This window comes from Rutidosis leptorrhynchoides, chromosome 10, assembly GCF_046630445.1.
Source record: "Rutidosis leptorrhynchoides isolate AG116_Rl617_1_P2 chromosome 10, CSIRO_AGI_Rlap_v1, whole genome shotgun sequence".
Classification (NCBI taxonomy): domain Eukaryota; kingdom Viridiplantae; phylum Streptophyta; class Magnoliopsida; order Asterales; family Asteraceae; genus Rutidosis; species Rutidosis leptorrhynchoides.
Genome location: NC_092342.1, coordinates 296,921,632 through 296,942,530, shown reverse-complemented (window position 1 = coordinate 296,942,530; position 20,899 = coordinate 296,921,632).

The window sequence follows — 20,899 nt, the reverse complement described above, 5'->3', positions numbered from 1 at the left end:
TCTTTCTTAACATCAATCACGTAGGCTAAGAATGAATCACACCCTTTCGTTATTGCCTTCTGAGCTTTCATTAGGGAAACCATAGGGAAGTTAAATCTACTGCGCTATCCCCTAGATATCACTCGGGATTCGTCGGCCAAACGGAAAGAAATCATCTTCTTATCACACTTAATATTAGCCCTATTAGCTCTTAACCAATTCATACCGATGACTACATCAAAGCTAGGTATAGCCATCAACAAACAAGTTAAAGGGAAGGAATGGCCGTCAATTTCGATGGTAATTCCAGACACAGATGATGTGCATGGAACCATTTTACCATCAGCTACTTCTATTCCCAAAGGCTCATCTAACATCCTAACAGGCAACTTCAACTTATTACAGAAGCCTAAGGACATAAAAGATTGATTCAGGTAAAACAGTTTAGTTTAGTCCAAAGCAAAAGTATTTTCAGTTATTTGTTACAGATATATGTGACATATGTTTAAGATAACTTGGTAAATTTTCCCACACTTGGCTTTTATTTTCCTTTTTATCGTCCTCTATTCCATTTTAAATGAATTTTAACATTTTGGTTTGTTTCTCAATTTATGTCCTTTCCGAGGTAACAATAATTTCGGTGTTAACACCTAGTTTTATCGTTCATAAATATGTATAAACATGAATTTGAGTTCATTTAATTGAAAATTTTTAAAAATTTTACTAGAATTGGGTAGTCAGTATATAAGACTAGGGCTGTTCTTTATTATCAGAGAGCACTAGATTCTAATACAACTACTGCTTTACTAGTATTTTTAATGGTAACCAAGTGTATAAAGTAAAAAATTTTAAAATCCGAAAGAATTTAACCCCTTCCCACACTTAAGATCTTGCAATGCCCTCATTTGCAAGAAATCAGTAATAATTTAAATTATTGAGGGTGATTTGTGTGAAAATGATTAAATTTTTACCAAAGTTTCCAAATATATTGGCGTTTGTTTGCTGAATGATAAATGTTGCACATCATTTGTTCATTCCGTCTTGTTGTTATTTCACAGATATTTTGCATCTTGTCGTCAAAATTAGTTGCTTTTGCTGAACTTAATGCCAGTCTTTGAAAATGCGTTGTTTTACCCTGTTGTGTACATAAGATAAACTGCAAACTTATATACATATTTTTGAAGTTTGGTATATTACCCCACATTCAACAATTATTAAAATCTAAGAATAAAAGTTAGACAATTATAAAAACTATTACAATATTAACAAAAGTATTAAACGTATCAATCATTACAAATTACAAAATAAATAAAACTAAGTAGACTAGGGATGATACTGGTACCAATAGGGGTTCCAGGCATAACCATAGGTGCTATAGAATGCTTCGGCAGGGTTATACGTAGGATACGGTGGTTGCATCTCTATAGACCAGGGAGGGAATATGGGTTTTGGTGTAGGAATATAGTTTCTACCTATATGTTGGCAATGAGCTATGATTTGGTTCTGATGAACTTGCCAATCTTCAAATGCTCTCTGTCTAGCATTTTCGTACTCCTGTGAATCTATAAACCTTTGCATTTCTTGCATCTCATTTCCCCCTCCTACATTACCTTGCTGTTGGTTTCTCTCAACCTGTGGATGTCTACCATGGTATTGTACTGCGGCGTTATTTCGCCTCTTCAAAACTTTCGCACCATGGTATACATTTAAACCTATAGTATCGTGGGGTTCTGGTTCTTCTACTAATAATTCCCCCCGACTTATATCCACACCGAGATATTCACCAATCAAAGTAATAAAAATACCACCTCCTATTATGCTATGCGGTCGCATCCCCCTAACCATAGCTGATAAATAATAACCCACACAATAAGGTATACTTACAGCGCTTTGTGGGTCTCGAATACACATATGGTAAAACAAATCCTGTTCATTTACCTTTTCCTTGTTCTTACCTCTTTGTGTAATCGAATTAGCTAAAAACCTATGAATCACTCTTAATTCGGCTCTATCTATATCCAAATAAGAGTAATTTCCCCCTTTAAAATGGTGATGGCTTGTCATTTGACTCCACACACCGTGTGTATCAAAATTTTCATCTATCTTTCTACCGTTTAGTATCAACCCTCTACAATCGGCAGATGCTAATTCCTCAGGCGTATATATACGTAAAGCCTGAGCCATGTCCAGTAAAGACATGTGGCGCATCGAACCGCCTAACAAAAATCTAATAAAAGATCGATCGGTTAAACTAGTTACCCGATCATTCAACTCTATACTACACAACAATTCTTCACACCATACTTTATATACAGGTCTACGCATGGTGAATAAACGTACCCAGTCATTAAAAGTAGAATTACCATACCTTTGTACAAGTAATTCCCTAATTGGCCCGGCCAATCCTACAGCTTCTAAGGGTCCCCATTCTATGACCCTCGGTACCTCAACAACCTTAGAATGAAGAGTATGCAAACCCCTTTGGTATTTTGGATAATCTATCCAAAGTCTGTCAAATCTCAGGTTCGGGTGCAACTCTTCCAAGTGCATATCAGAAAATGTCATGACCGGATGAGGTATATCCTGCTTGTAGTAGTTATCCACCTCCTGTTGTTCCGCATTCTCAGCAGGAGCATTGCGAGCTTGGGATGAAGATTCACCCCTTTCAGTCTGCAGAACACATCAAACACAATTTTTGTGCATCCAAATATGCATTAGTGTCAGCAAAATCATCAATCAAAATAATTACAATGACATGATCAATTTATATCAAACTTAAGCTCATTTTCACATTTTTATCAAATCTACACTTTTTCAAATAAGCATATACGAAAATGTTCGCCAAGTTCATAAGCATTCAACTCAAATAACATGTCAAAATAATCATTACTAGCAATTAAACAAGTTTTAAATGGCATTATCTTTCAAAAATCAAGTTCATGAATTTTAGACTTGAAAAAGTCCACTTTAATTCTCAAAATCATGTTTAGGCTCAAAGTTTGGATCATTTAACTACCTAGACATGTTACACTACTTAATTTAGCAACAATTCATGACAAAAATCGGCCATAACCTGTTTATATCAAAAATCCCCAAATTTGCTCAAGAACACAAACCCTAGATTACTCAAAATTTGAAGTTTAAGGCTTCTAATCATGTTAAATAGCATCAATCTAGGTTATACAAGCATAATACATAAACAATTTAAGCCTAATTACACTAAAAAGCATCAAAATCAAATTGGGAAAAAAAATTGCTCAAGAACACCAATTTTCGAATTAAATGGTGTTTAGGTGTAGAAATTTACCATTTTTCTTGAGTAATTCCTTGATAGCATCCTTCTCAACATGATTTTAGTAAAAAATTTGGTGATTAACGGTTAAAAATTGTGATTTTTTGGGTGTTTTTTCGAGTATTTTCGTGTTTATGTTCGCAGTATTTGTGTGTTTTGTGGGTTGGGACTGATCTGTTCCAGCTCTTTATTTTTTTTCTGATTTTCGGTCCTCCCGCGACTCGCGGTGTTTGGACACTTCAAACTCCGCGAGTCGCGGAGTTTGCTATATTTTTTTTTTATAATCTTTAACTTATAAAACAATTAAGTAATTAATTTTAAAATTTTGTTTCCCTTGTTATTTAGGACGAGGTCATTTCGGATCGATGTCCTAGTCCGTCCTTCGATAAAATTTTAAAATTTGTCTTTTTGTAGCGATTGTTTTAAAAGCTAAGATTTTTGGTTTTTTTAATGTTTTTGGCATACTTTAATTCAATAAGATTAAAAATAATGATAATAAAAGTTCTCGTCCCTCCCTCGGGTAAAGCAATTTCGGTTCAACGACCTAGTCTTCAACTTACGACGAATTTTAAAAATCATATTTTTAACTTAATGAGATAAAGTAAATTTTTGTTTTTTTAAAATTCACACAATTTAAATATAAAATTCAAAATTAATATTAAAAATTCACACCAAACTTAAAATTTAAAATGTATAAAAATAAAATTTATATTTTTTTTAAAAATTAAAAATTTTCATCAAACTTAATTTAAAAATTCATATTATAAATTCATACCAAACTTATATTAATTTTTCAAATATTTACAATTTTAAATATATTGTTTTTACAAAGTTTACAATATTAATTTAAGATTTAAATATTAATTTTAAAAACATGGTAAAAATAAAATTAAAAATCTTTTTGGCTTTTTATCCCACTTTAATCAATCAAATATTATCAAAAATATGCGCCCCTCTTTTCGGTAAAGTAATTTCGGTTCCAAGACCTAATTTAACTCATGACGAATTTTTGAAATATTTTGGGTTGATTGATTAAAGATATTTATACCTTAAGAATAAACGTTAAATTTCGCAGTGATGTAATAAATTTTTGAATGATATCAATAATTTCGGTCGCCAAACCTAATTTTATTTAATACCAATTAAATACTTTATAGCGAACAAATTAGCGTTTATTATCAAAAGGTTTAAAAATAAAAATAAATAAAATAAAAACTGTACAAACATACCTGTGAAATAGATTTCTTAGTTATATGATCTATCCCATTCATAAGATAGTCGGTTTAATTGGTTTTCCATAGCTACATAGGCGTAACCTCGAGCATTCAGTGTCTTTTCTTCTAAACATATGAACGGTCTGTCTCTGCATAAAGTAACAAATTCGGTATTTGAATAGGTTTGATTATTTGAACATTTACCTCCATGTGACCATTTTCCGCATTTGTGACATCGTTCTAGGTGTCGTGCTCTTCTTTTTGCTGCGGATTTTGATTTTCCTTTACCAAATTGTAACTTATTATCTTCGCATCTGGATTCTTTTCTAACTCCGTCCATTCTTTCTCTGATTACTGATACTATTTCACTCGGTAGTGTGTCATTATTACGTTTAGTGATCAAAGCGTGTAGCATTAGACCATGGTTTAGTTCACAGGCAGTCTTCATTTTGTAAAAACCTAAAAAAAATAAAAATTCAGAATGGGGGGAGAAGACTAGTTCTTTAGGGTCTGCTAGGGAAAGACCATTCAGGTTCCATTTTCGAGAACTACACGAAAACAGACAATCTAACTCTAACAGAAATACATATTATCCTTTAAAGACTTGATTCTCCCCATACTTAGTTAGCCGTGGTGTCGAAATTGTGATTAACTTCGTTGTCGACTTCCATCGGACTATCTATGTAGTGTTTAACTCTGTGACCATTAACTTTAAATTCAATCCCATTTGAATTTATCAATTCTACTGTTCCGTATGGGAAAACTCTTTTAACTATGAATGGTCCAGACCATCTTGATTTCAATTTTCCAGGAAATAGCTTGAATCGTGAATTGAAAAGAAGAACTCTGTCTCCTTCTTTAAAATCTTTTGAACTTCTGATTCTTTTATCATGCCATTTCTTCGTTCTTTCTTTATAGATTAACGAATTATCGTATGCTTCATGTCTTAATTCTTCTAATTTGTTTAGTTGACTTAATCGTAGACGTCCAGCTTCATGTATATCAAGATTACATGTCTTCAAAGCCCAAAACGCTTTGTGTTCAATTTCTACTGGAAGATGACATGCTTTTCCATAAACAAGTCTATAAGGTGTGGTTCCAATTGGAGTTTTGTAGGCTGTTCTAAAAGCCCAGAGTGCATCCTCCAATTTAATGGACCATTCCTTCGGATTTGTTCCTACGGTTTTCTCTAGAATACGTTTTAAAGCTCGGTTGGTATTTTCAACTTGTCCACTTGTTTGTGGATGATATGCGGTGGAGATTTTATGAGTTACTCCATATCTTTTAAGAACTTTCTCAAGTTGATTATTACAGAAATGAGTACCCCGATCACTTATTAAAGCTTTCGGTGTTCCAAACCTTGCAAAAAGACGTTTTAAAAAATTGACTACAACTCGTGCATCGTTAGTTGGGAGAGCTTGTGCTTCCGCCCATTTAGATACATAATCAATGGCTACGAGAATATAGAGATTATTATGAGATTTTGGAAATGGACCCATAAAGTCAATACCCCAAATGTCAAATACTTCACATACTTGGATGACATTTTGTGGCATTTCATCACGTTGACTTATTTTTCCGGCTCTTTGACAAGCATCACAGGATTTGCAAAGAAGGTGTGCGTCTTTGTAAATTGTAGGCCAATAGAATCCAGCATCATAAACTTTTCTTGCTGTTAGTTGAGGCCCATAATGCCCTCCTGTTGGTCCTGTGTGACAATGGTTTAATATTTTACTAGCTTCATCTCCAAATACACATCGGCGTATTATTCCATCGGGACAACTTTTAAACAGATGTGGATCTTCCCAAAAATAGTGTTTTATATCACTGAAGAATTTCTTTCGTTTTTGGTACGATAATCCTTTTTCAAGGAATCCACAAACTAAGTAGTTTGCATAGTCTGCAAACCATGGAATTTCTTTATAATCTATCTTCAATAGATGTTCATCAGGAAAGTTGTCTTGTATGGCCGATTCATTTAGAACTTCTAACTCAGGATTTTCAAGACGAGAAAGATGATCAGCGGCGAGATTTTCTGCTCCTCTTTTATCTCGGATTTCAATATCAAACTCTTGTAAGAGTAAGATCCAACGGATTAATCTTGGTTTAGCATCTTGTTTCGAAAATAGGTATCTAAGAGCAGAATGGTCGGTATAGACCACCGTTTTTGCTAGAACGAGATATGATCGAAATTTGTCAAAAGCAAAGACAATAGCAAGGAGTTCTTTTTCAGTAGTTGTATAGTTCGTTTGTGCTCCTTGTAACATCTTACTAGCATAATATATAGGTTGAAATCGTTTTTCAATCCTTTGTCCTAAAACGGCTCCCATTTCAAAATCACTTGCATCGCACATTAGTTCAAATGGTAGATTCCAATTTGGTGTTATCATGATCGGCGCATTAGTGAGTTTTTCTTTAAGAATATTAAAAGATTTGATACACTCATCTGAAAAGATGAATGGAGTATCCTTTTCTAGGAGTTTATTCATAGGAGTGGCAATTTTAGAAAAATCTTTTATGAAACGTCGGTAAAAACCGGCATGCCCTAGAAAACTCCTAACTCCTCTAACATTGGTGGGATGTGGAAGTTTAGCAATTACATCTACTTTAGCTCTATCCACTTCAATTCCTTCTTTTGAAATTTTATGTCCAAGAACGATGCCTTCTTTAACCATGAAATGGCATTTCTCCCAATTAAGTACTAGATTTGATTTTTCGCATCTAATAAGCATTCGTTCAAGATTAACTAGACATGATTCAAATGTATCACCGAAGACTGAAAAGTCATCCATGAATACTTCCATGCATTCTTCTATCATGTCGTGAAAAATCGCCATCATACACCTTTGAAAGGTTGCAGGGGCGTTGCAAAGTCCAAATGGCATGCGTTTGTAAGCAAAAGTACCATAAGGGCACGTGAATGTGGTTTTCTCTTGATCTTCGGGTGCTATTGGAATTTGAAAATATCCGGAAAATCCATCTAGAAAACAATAGTAACTATTTCCGGCTAATCTTTCCAACATTTGATCTATGAAAGGTAAGGGAAAGTGATCTTTTCTGGTGGCGTCATTTAATTTTCTATAATCAATACACACACGCCATCCTGTTACGGTTCTAGTAGGAATAAGCTCATTTTTCTCATTTGTAATGACAGTCATGCCACCCTTCTTAGGTACGCATTGAACTGGGCTTACCCATGGACTATCAGAGATTGGATAAATTAGACCTGCATCTAGCAGTTTAATAATCTCTTTCTTAACTACATCTTGCATATTAGGATTTAGTCTTCGTTGGCGTTGCACATACGTTTTATGATCTTCTTCCATAAGGATTTTATGTGTGCAATACGAAGGACTTATTCCTTTAATATCATGAATCTTCCATGCAATGGCTGGTTTATGAGCTTTCAACACAGAAATGAGTTGTGATTTCTCATTTTCAGTAAGAGAAGACGATATTATCACAGGTAATTCAGATTCACCATGTAAATAAGCGTATTCCAAATGGTTTGGAAGTGGCTTTAACTCTAATTTCGGAGGTTCTTCTATCGATGATTTATATCGATATCTGTCTTCTTCTTTTAGCATTCGAATTTCTTCTGTTGTTGGTTCATATCCATTAGCTATAAGTGTAGCTAACATTTCAGCTTCATCAATTGGTTCATTACCTTCTCCTAAAGAACATTCTCCTGTTCCTTGTAATTCTGGAAATTCTTCTAATAATTCTGCATGTGCATCTATAGTTTGAATATAATAACATGTATCATCTGCAGATTGTGGTTGTTGCATTGCTCTATCAACTGAAAATGTAACACTCTCATCCTCTATACTTAGGGTCAGTTTTTTTACCGAACACGTCTATCATTGCTTTAGCTGTGTTTAAGAATGGTCTTCTTAATATGAGAGGAACTTGAGAATCTTCTTCCATGTCCAAAACAACAAAATCTACTGGAAATACTAAAGTACCAACTTTAACTAGCATGTTCTCCATTATCCCTCTAGGATATTTTATTGATCTATCGGCTAGTTGTATGCTTATTCTGGTTGGTTTCAATTCTCCAAGGTCTAGTTTAGCGTATAGTGAATACGGCATTAGATTTATACTAGCACCTAAGTCTGCCAATGCTTCTATTGAACTAAGACTACCCAGAAAATATGGAATTGTGAAACTTCCTGGATCAGATAGTTTTTCTGGTATCTTATTCAACAGCACTGCTGAACAATTAGCATTCATAGTAACAGCCGAGAGTTCTTCCATTTTCTTTCTATTTGAGATTAGATCTTTCAAGAATTTAGCATATCTAGGCATTCCTGAAATCACATCAATGAAAGGACGATTTACATTTATCTGTTTAAACATATCCAAGAATTTGGATTGCTCGGCTTCAAGTTTCTCTTTCTTCAATTTACTCGGGTAAGGAAGTGGTGCCCTGGTATGGTTTAACATAAGGTTTATCCTTAGCTGTGTTATCTTCATTAACCTTTTCAACTACCGGTTCTTTTTCCTTATCTTGATCAGGTTGTGGTTCTTGTGGAGTAGGAATAGCTTCATCAGAAGTTACAGGTATTTCAGGTGGTTTAAGTGTTGTACCACTTCTTGTGGTAATGGCTTTAGCTGTTTCATTTCGAGGGTTAGCATTTGTATCACTAGGTAGACTTCCCGGTTTTCTTTCACCTATTAACCTTGCTAGGTTACTTACTTCTTGTTCCAGATTTTGAATAGAAGCTTGTTGATTTCTAAATGCTTGAGCATTTTGTTCATTAGTTTGTTTCTGAGATGTGAAAAACTGTGTTTGAGTTTCAACTAGCTTTGTCATCATATCTTCTAAATTCGGCTTTTTATCATCGGTTTGTTGTGGTGGTTTGTTTTGAAAATTAGGTCTTTGCTGATTGTAAGTATTATTGGATACTTGTTGATTGCTAGGACCTTGTTGGTTGTTGTATGGAATATTTCGGTTATAGTTCTGGTTTTGATTGTAAATCGGTCTTGGCGGTTGATAATTATTCTGATAATTATTTCCAGGCCTTTGGTTTATGTATGAAATATTCTCTCTTTGTTCCATTGTTAATTCAATACTGAGACAATCTTTTGTCAAATGTGGTCCTCCACACTGCTCACAACTAATTCGTATTGAGTGAATATCTTTAGTCATCTTTTCCATTCGTCTCTCCACAGCATCTATCTTTGCGGAAATGGAATCTAAGTCATGGCTAGAATCGGCTCTAGCTGCTTTAGATGATCTAACAATATCTTTTTCTTGGTGCCACTCATGTGAGTGGGAAGCAGTGTTATCAATAATTTTGTAAGCATCAGTTTCAGTTTTCTTCATAATAGAACCACCAGCTGCTATATCTATGTCTTTCCTTGTAGTGATGTCGCATCCTTGGTAGAATATTTGTACTATTTGACAGGTATCTAAACCATGTTGCGGACATCCTCTTAACAACTTTCCATATCTTGTCCATGCCTCATATAGAGTTTCATTTGGTTTCTGTGTGAACGTAACAATTTCTGCTTGAAGTCTTACGGCTTTAGATGCCGGAAAGAATTGTTTAAGAAAATTTTCAACTAAAACATCCCATGTATCAATCGCCCCTTCAGGTAACGATTCCAACCAATCTTTGGCTTCTCCCTTTAAAGTCCAGGGAAATAACATGAGATATATCTGTTCATCCTCCACTTCTCGGATTTTAAATAGTGTGCAGATTCTATTAAAGGTACGTAGATGTTCATTTGGATCTTCCTTCGGTGCACCACTAAATTGGCATTGATTAGTCACCATGTGTAGAATTTGTCCTTTGATTTCATAATCTGGCACATTAATGTCTGGATGAGTAATTGCGTGACCTTGGTCAGTGCGTTTAGCTCTCATTCGGTCTTCCATACTTAAAGGTTCCAGATTCTCCATAATTGAATTTGTTGAATCGGAATCACTAGAGGATTCTGATTTAATGGTTCGTTCCTCAACAATCTCTGTTTGAATGATTGGTGGTTCCGGAGGAAAGTTTAGTGGTTCAGGATCTACGAACCGTTCCTGAATATTCTCCGGATTCTCAATTGTGAGGTCGGGTTCAAAAAATGGATTATCGGAAATTTGAACTGAAGTACTTGGTTGACTGGATGACGATTCTAAAGAGAAATCAACGGCAGTAATATTTGCTAAATGTCTTGATCTAGTTACAGGTGGTGAACGTACAAAAGGTGGTGAACGTCTTGCTCGGTGCATTCACTGAATATCCTATTAGTTTTTAAAAGGAAAGAAAAATTATAATAAATTATCCAATCAATAGACTTTTCTGATTTTGCCCACGTTTCGAATAGCCAAAAGATGCAGCAGAGGGGCAGGATTCGTTTGGTCTCAATATAATTGAGGACTGTTTGGCTCCAATAACCCGGTCCACGTACAAATCCAACTATTACTACGAACCAGAAAATTTTGATGTCTATCAATTTAACCACTTAAAATAAATTTTTGTAATTTTAAGAAAATTAGATAAGAAGTAGAATAAAAATCTATGTCCTAAAACTAGAAAAGCGAGAAATAAGAAAGAAAAAGAGTTCGTCGGAAAAAGGTTGAAAAAAAAAATGGTTGAAAAATAAAAGGTGACGGAAAAATTAAAGAAACTTATAAAACTTAAAAATACTTGACTAACCTAACCTTATTACTACAACTAACTTAAAATTATAATCGCAAATTGAGATTACTAATTGAAATGATAATTGATACATAGGTAAAAGTCGTCTAAAAATATTAAAGCTTACAAGTAAAACTATATCCCAAATGGAAATAACTTAAAAAGAAACTAAAACTTAAAAAGGCGTCGCAAAGTTCTAAAGCACCTAAATCTTAGTCTAAAGAAAAAGCACTTAAGGGATTCTACGGCAAAGACAAAAAATCTAGGAGTAAAAATAACTATGGCAAAATCTAAGTTTAAAACTAAATATGAGCTAAAAATACAAATATTACGCTAAAACAATTAAAAAGTGACAAAATATAAAAATATACAAAAAGTTGTAAAAAGTACAATTTTTATAAAAATATTATTTTTATATTATTTATTTAATAAAACTACTAATTTTACAATTTAATTAAACTAATTTAACTAAATAAAACAAATTAAATAAAAAGTAAAACTAATTATAATAAAACTAATTATAATAATAATAATTACTTAGGGTTTAAAATAATAATTATTAATAATTACTCGTAATTAATACTGAATTAGGGTTTCTGTCAGCGTGTCAGGTTTACTCCGTGAGTTGCGGTATTTAAAGCTGTAAACCTCCGCGAGTCGCGGGGTTCAGAAATTCAACTGACAGCTTTAAAATTCGACGCGTTTTTTTTATTTTTTTTATTTTTTATGTTTTCTAATTTTCTGTTTTTATATAAATAAAAGATATTTAAATAAAACTTTATATCTTTATAAACTAAAATAAAAATAAAGAAACTTATAAAACTTTTAACAAACTCTTAAAAATATATAAATTTTTGTTTTTCTTTTTATATTTTCGAATATTTAAAACGTATTTTTATAAAAACGAATTTTAATAAAAGTAAAATAAAAATCTTTTTTTTTTATGTATATAGCGTTGCGCTTCCGGCTTTTAAGCGATTCCCCGGCAGCGGCGCCAAAAATACTTGATGTTTCGCGAGGTGTATATAAAATACTATTAAATTTTAGCAGGAAATACTATTAAATACGATACAATTTTACACAAGATATTTATTTATTTATAGAATGGATATACTTAAACCTTGCTACAACACTTATAGGCAGTGTACCTAATCGTACAGTAGTGTAGTTTTTAGTAAGTCCGGTTCGTTCCACAGGGAATCTTTTTAAACAAAGCTTAACGCTATATTAGTTTACTTTTATAAAAATACAAATATATATATATATAAGTAATATTATTATTATAAAGGGGGGTTTTTATCGTTTAATGACCGTTTGTCGATTTTAAAACTTTAGTCGCAGTTAAAACCAAATGTAAAATATTAAAAATAAATACAAGACTTAAATTAAAGCATAAAGTAAATAACGATAATGAAATTGCGATTAATAAAAATGCGATAAAATAAACTTGCGATAATTAAAAAGTATGATAATTAAAAGTGCAATTAAATACAATAACAATAAATAAAAATGCGATAATTAGAAGTGCAATTAAATATAAAATAAAGGAAATTAAATATGAAATAAAAGAATTATGCTTATTTAAACTTCCGTAATCATGATGTTTGACGTGTTGATTTTAGTATTATGCCCATGGGTAAATTGTCCTTTGTCCTGGATTATTTAATATGTCCATCTGGTTTTTGTCCATAACAGTCCATCAGTCATAAATATAAAGTGCGAGTGTCCTCGTCAAATTATTCTTTTACCCGAAGTTAAATATTCCAACTAATTGGGGACTTAAACTGTAACAAGATTTTAATACTTTGTTTAATAATTACACTAGGATGTCGACTGAGTGTAACCCAAGGTTTTAATATTTTGTTATCAATTATACCAAGTGTCCTTGTACATAATTTCACCCCTGTTTTAATTATTCTAGTGGCTATTAATCCATTCCCGTGTCCGGTTAAATGAACGATTATTCGTACATATAAATACCCCGCCCATCGTGTCCGATTGAGTGTATATGGTAATTTATAGGGACGCCCAATTGTAAATCTTTATATTAACATTAACAAACTATCATTTAGTTAAACAAATATAAAGCCCATTAATAGCCCATAGTCTAATTTCCACAAGTGTCGTTCTTTTGTCCAAACCTCAATTATGGTACAAAGCCCAATTACCCAATTTTAGTAATTAGCCCAACATCATGATTACTTCGGATTAAATAAGCATAATAATAATTTAGCTACGAGACATTAATGTAAAAAGGTTGAACATAACTTACAATAATTAAAAATAGCGTAGCGTTACACGGACAGAATTTCGACTTACACCCTTACAATATTCGCTAACATACCCTTATTATTAGAATTATAATTAAAATTAAAATTAAAATTAAAATATAAATATAAATATTTACGTAGTATTATGAGAGAAGAAGAAAAAGATGATGAAAAATGCTCAGAATTCGGTTGCTTTTATAGGGACTTTCAAAACTTGGGGCTCCGCGACTCGCGGCATTTTTGGCCTTCAAACTTCGCGAGTCGCAGAGATTGAAATTACAGCTCAGTCCAGTTTGGAGTCTTTCTTGCCGACGGTTTTTATTATTTATTATAATATATAAATAATTATAAGAATTATTTAAATATTATATTATATTTATGTGCATAGTTGACTTGTAATTTTTAGTCCGTTGCGTCGAGCGTTGAGAGTTGACTCTGGTCCCGGTTCTGGATTTTCGAACGTCCTTGCGTACAATTTAATATCTTGTACTTTGCGTTTTGAATCTTGTACTCTTGTAATTTCGAGACGTTTCTTATCAATAATTGGAACCTCTTTGATTGTACTTTGTACTTTTGAGCTTTTTGGTCGTTTGCGTCTTCAATTCGTCGAATCTGTCTTTTGTCTTCACCTTTTATTATTTAAACGAATATCACTTGTAAATAGAACAATTGCAACTAAAAGCTTGTCTTTCTTGAGGAATAATGCTATGAAATATATGTTCGTTTTTAGCATTATCACTATCTTAGACTGATCTACTTTAATACCCTGTTCACAAATCACATGACCCAGAAACTGTACTTCCCAAAACCAAAATTCACACTTAGAAAACTTGGCGTACAACTGTTCCTGTTTCAGAAGTTCTAATACCAATCTCAAATGTGTAGCATGATCTTTCTCGGTTTTCAAATATATTAAGATATCATCTATGAAGACAATCACAAACTTGTCAAGATACTGACTACACACCCTGTTCATGAGATCCATAAACACTGCTGGCGCGTTTTTTTAACCCAAATGGCATAACTAAAAGTTCATAATGACCATATCTAGTTCTGAACGCTGTTTTCAGTATATCACTCTCTGCAACACGTACCTGATGATACCCTAAACGTAAATCAATCTTTGAAAAGTAGGAAGCATCCTGTAACTGATCGAATAAATCATCTATTCTCGGTAAGGGATACTTATTCTTTATTGTTCTTCTATTCAAGTCACGGTAATCTATACATATTCAAACAACCCATCTTTCTTTTTCACAAACAAAATAGGAGCACCCCACGGTGAAGAACTTGGTCAGATAAACCCCTTATCTAACAGTTCCTGAATCTGAGACATCATTTCTCAGATTTTTGACGGAGCTAATCTGTAGGGAGCTTTTGCAACTGGCGTAGCACCGGGAACCAAATCAATTTTATACTCTACTTCACGTACTGGAGGTAACCCTGGTAAATCATCTTAAAATACTTCGGGAAATTCTGACACAACGGGAATATCGATCACCTGCTTCTTCTCTTTCTTAACATCAATCACGTAGGCTAAGAATGAATCACACCCTTTCGTTATTGCCTTCTGAGCTTTCATTAGGGAAACCATAGGGAAGTTAAATCTACTGCGCTATCCCCTAGATATCACTCGGGATTCGTCGGCCAACCGGAAAGAAATCATCTTCTTATCACACTTAATATTAGCCCTATTAGCTCTTAACCAATTCATACCTATGACTACATCAAAGCTAGGTATAGCCATCAACAAACAAGTTAAAGGGAAGGAATGGCCGTCAATTTCGATGGTAATTCCAGACACAGATGATGTGCATGGAACCATTTTACCATCAGCTACTTCTATTCCCAAAGTCTCATCTAACATCCTAACAGGCAACTTCAACTTATTACAGAAGCCTAAGGACATAAAAGATCAATTCAGGTAAAACAGTTTAGTTTAGTCCAAAACAAAAGTATTTTCAGTTATTTGTTACAGATATATGTGACATATGTTTAAGATAACTTGGTAAATTTTTCCACACTTGGCTTTTATTTTCCTTTTTATCGTCCTCTATTCCATTTTAAATGAATTTTAACATTTTGGTTTGTTTCTCAATTTATGTCCTTTCCGAGGTAACAATAATTTCGGTGTTAACACCTAGTTTTATCGTTCATAAATATGTATAAACATGAATTTGAGTTCATTTAATTGAAAATTTTTAAAAATTTTACTAGAATTGGGTAGTCAGTATATAAGACTAGGGCTGTTCTTTATTATCAGAGAGCACTAGATTCTAATACAACTACTGCTTTACTAGTATTTTTAATGGTAACCAAGTGTATAAAGTAAAAAATTTTAAAATCCGAAAGAATTTAACCCCTTCCCACACTTAAGATCTTGCAATGCCCTCATTTGCAAGAAATCAGTAATAATTTAAATTATTGAGGGTGATTTGTGTGAAAATGATTAAATTTTTACCAAAGTTTCCAAATATATTGGCGTTTGTTTGCTGAATGATAAATGGTGCACATCATTTGTTCATTCCGTCTTGTTGTTATTTCACATATATTTTGCATCTTGTCGTCAAAATTAGTTGCTTTTGCTGAACTTAATGCCAGTCTTTGAAAATGTGTTGTTTTACCCTGTTGTGTACATAAGATAAACTGCAAACATATATACATATTTTTGAAGTTTGGTATATTACCCCACATTCAACAATTATTAAAATCTAAGAATAAAAGTTAGACAATTATAAAAACTATTACAATATTAACAAAAGTATTAAACGTATCAATCATTACAAATTACAAAATAAATAAAACTAAGTAGACTAGGGATGATACTGGTACCAATAGGGGTTCCAGGCATAACCATAGGTGCTATAGAATGCTTCGACAGGGTTATACGTAGGATACGGTGGTTGCATCTCTATAGACCAGGGAGGGAATATGGGTTTTGGTGTAGGAATATAGTTTCTACCTATATGTTGGCAATGAGCTATGATTTGGTTCTGATGAACTTGCCAATCTTCAAATGCTCTCTGTCTAGCATTTTCGTACTCCTGTGAAGCTATAAACCTTTGCATTTCTTGCATCTCATTTCCCCCTCCTACATTACCTTGCTGTTGGTTTCTCTCAACCTGTGGATGTCTACCATGGTATTGTACTGCGGCGTTATTTCGCCTCTTCAAAACTTTCGCACCATGGTATACATTTAAACCTATAGTATCGTGGGGTTCTGGTTCTTCTACTAATAATTCCCCCCGACTTATATCCACACCGAGATATTCACCAATCAAAGTAATAAAAATACCACCTCCTATTATGCTATGCGGTCGCATCCCCCTAACCATAGCTGATAAATAATAACCCACACAATAAGGTATACTTACAGCGCTTTGTGGGTCTCGAATACACATATGGTAAAACAAATCCTGTTCATTTACCTTTTCCTTGTTCTTACCTCTTTGTGTAATCGAATTAGCTAAAAACCTATGAATCACTCTTAATTCGGCTCTATCTATATCCAAATAAGAGTAATTTCCCCCTTTAAAACGGTGATGGCTTGTCATTTGACTCCACACACCGTGTGTATCAAAATTTTCATCTATCTTTCTACCGTTTAGTATCAACCCTCTACAATCAGCAGATGCTAATTCCTCAGGCGTATATATACGTAAAGCCTGAGCCATGTCCAGTAAAGACATGTGGCGCATCGAACCGCCTAACAAAAATCTAATAAAAGATCGATCGGTTAAACTAGTTACCCGATCATTCAACTCTATACTACACAACAATTCTTCACACCATACTTTATATACAGGTCTACGCATGGTGAATAAACGTACCCAGTCATTAAAAGTAGAATTACCATACCTTTGTACAAGTAATTCCCTAATTGGCCCGGCCAATTCTACAGCTTCTAAGGGTCCCCATTCTATGACCCTCGGTACCTCAACAACCTTAGAATGAAGAGTATGCAAACCCCTTTGGTATTTTGGATAATCTATCCAAAGTCTGTCAAATCTCAGGTTCGGGTGCAACTCTTCCAAGTGCATATCAGAAAATGTCATGACCGGATGAGGTATATCCTGCTTGTAGTAGTTAACCACCTCCTGTTGTTCCGCATTCTCAGCAGGAGCATTGCGAGCTTGGGAAGAAGATTCACCCCTTTCAGTCTGCAAAACATATCAAACACAATTTTTGTGCATCCAAATATGCATTAGTGTCAGCAAAATCATCAATCAAAATAATTACAATGACATGATCAATTTATATCAAACTTAAGCTCATTTTCACATTTTTATCAAATCTACACTTTTTCAAATAAGCATATACGAAAATGTTCGCCAAGTTCATAAGCATTCAACTCAAATAACATGTCAAAATAATCATTACTAGCAATTAAACAAGTTTCAAATGGCATTATCTTTCAAAAATCAAGTTCATGAATTTTAGACTTGAAAAAGTCCACTTTAATTCTCAAAATCATGTTTAGGCTCAAAGTTTGGATCATTTAACTACCTAGACATGTTACACTACTTAATTTAGCAACAATTCATGACAAAAATCGGCCATAACCTGTTTATATCAAAAATCCCCAAATTTGCTCAAGAACACAAACCCTAGATTACTCAAAATTTGAAGTTTAAGGCTTCTAATCATGTTAAATAGCATCAATCTAGGTTATACAAGCATAATACATAAACAATTTAAGCCTAATAACACTAAAAAGCATCAAAATCAAATTGGGGAAAAAAATTGCTCAAGAACACCAATTTTCGAATTAAATGGTGTTTAGGTGTAGAAATTTACCGTTTTTCTTGAGTAATTCCTTGATAGCATCCTTCTCAACATGATTTTAGTAAAAAATTTGGTGATTAACGGTTAAAAATTGTGATTTTTTGGGTGTTTTTTCGAGTATTTTCGTGTTTATGTTCGCAGTATTTGTGTGTTTTGTGGGTTGGGACTGATCTGTTCCAGCTCTTTATTTTTTTTCTGATTTTCGGTCCTCCCGCGACTCGCGGTGTTTGGACACTTCAAACTCCGCGAGTCGCGGAGTTTGCTATATATATTTTTTTTTATTATAATCTTTAACTTATAAAACAATTAAGTAATTAATTTTAAAATTTTGTTTCCCTTGTTATTTAGGACGAGGTCATTTCGGATCGATGTCCTAGTCCGTCCTTCGACAAAATTTTAAAATTTGTCTTTTTGTAGCGATTGTTTTAAAAGCTAAGATTTTTGGTTTTTTTTAATGTTTTTGGCATACTTTAATTCAATAAGATTAAAAATAATGATAATAAAAGTTCTCGTCCCTCCCTCGGGTAAAGCAATTTCGGTTCAACGACCTAGTCTTCAACTTACGACGAATTTTAAAAATCATATTTTTAACTTAATGAGATAAAGTAAATTTTTGTTTTTTTAAAATTCACACAATTTAAATATAAAATTCAAAATTAATATTAAAAATTCACACCAAACTTAAAATTTAAAATGCATAAAAATAAAATTTATATTTTTTTTAAAAATTAAAAATTTTCATCAAACTTAATTTAAAAATTCATATTATAAATTCATACCAAACTTATATTAATTTTTCAAATATTTACAATTTTAAATATATTGTTTTTACAAAGTTTACAATATTAATTTAAGATTTAAATATTAATTTTAAAAACATGGTAAAAATAAAATTAAAAATCTTTTTGGCTTTTTATCCCACTTTAATCAATCAAATATTATCAAAAATATGCGCCCCTCTTTTCGGTAAAGTAATTTCGGTTCCAAGACCTAATTTAACTCATGACGAATTTTTGAAATATTTTGGGTTGATTGATTAAAGATATTTATACCTTAAGAATAAACGTTAAATTTCGCAGTGATGTAATAAATTTTTGAATGATATCAATAATTTCGGTCGCCAAACCTAATTTTATTTAATACCAATTTAATACTTTATAGCGAACAAATTAGCGTTTATTATCAAAAGGTTTAAAAATAAAAATAAATAAAATAAAAACTGTACAAACATACCTGTGAAATAGATTTCTTAGTTATATGATCTATCCCATTCATAAGATAGTCGGTTTAATTGGTTTTCCATAGCTACATAGGCGTAACCTCGAGCATTCAGTGTCTTTTCTTCTAAACATATGAACGGTCCGTCTCTGCATAAAGTAACAAATTCGGTATTTGAATAGGTTTGATTATTTGAACATTTACCTCCATGTGACCATTTTCCGCATTTGTGACATCGTTCTAGGTGTCGTGCTCTTCTTTTTGCTGCGGATTTTGATTTTCCTTTACCAAATTGTAACTTATTATCTTCGCATCTGGATTCTTTTCTAACTCCGTCCATTCTTTCTCTGATTACTGATACTATTTCACTCGGTAGTGTGTCATTATTACGTTTATTGATCAAAGCGTGTAGCATTAGACCATGGTTTAGTTCACAGGTAGTCTTCATTTTGTAAAAACCTAAAAAAAATAAAAATTCAGAATGGGGGGAGAAGACTAGTTCTTTAGGGTCTGCTAGGGAAAGACCATTCAGGTTCCATTTTCGAGAACTACACGAAAACAGACAATCTAACTCTAACAGAAATACATATTATCCTTTAAAGACTTGATTCTCCCCATACTTAGTTAGCTATGGTGTCGAAATTGTGATTAACTTCGTTGTCGACTTCCATCGGACTATCTATGTAGTGTTTAACTCTGTGACCATTAACTTTAAATTCAATCCCATTTGAATTTATCAATTCTACTGTTCCGTATGGGAAAACTCTTTTAACTATGAATGGTCCAGACCATCTTGATTTCAATTTTCCAGGAAATAGCTTGAATCGTGAATTGAAAAGAAGAACTCTGTCTCCTTCTTTAAAATCTTTTGAACTTCTGATTCTTTTATCATGCCATTTCTTCGTTCTTTCTTTATAGATTAACGAATTATCGTATGCTTCATGTCTTAATTCTTCTAATTCGTTTAGTTGACTTAATCGTAGACGTCCAGCTTCATGTATATCAAGATTACATGTCTTCAAAGCCCAAAACGCTTTGTGTTCAATTTCTACTGGAAGATGACATGCTTTTCCATAAACAAGTCTATAAGGTGTGGTTCCAATTGGAGTTTTGTAGGCTGTTCTAAAAGCCCAGAGTGCATCCTCCAATTTAATGGACCATTCCTTCGGATTTGTTCCTACGGTTTTCTCTAGAATACGTTTTAAAGCTCGGTTGGTATTTTCAACTTGTCCACTTGTTTGTGGATGATATGCGGTGGAGATTTTATGAGTTACTCCATATCTTTTAAGAACTTTCTCAAGTTGATTATTACAGAAATGAGTACCCCGATCACTTATTAAAGCTTTCGGTGTTCCAAACCTTGCAAAAAGACGTTTTAAAAAATTGACTACAACTCGTGCATCGTTAGTTGGGAGAGCTTGTGCTTCCGCCCATTTAGATACATAATCAATGGCTACGAGAATATAGAGATTATTATGAGATTTTGGAAATGGACCCATAAAGTCA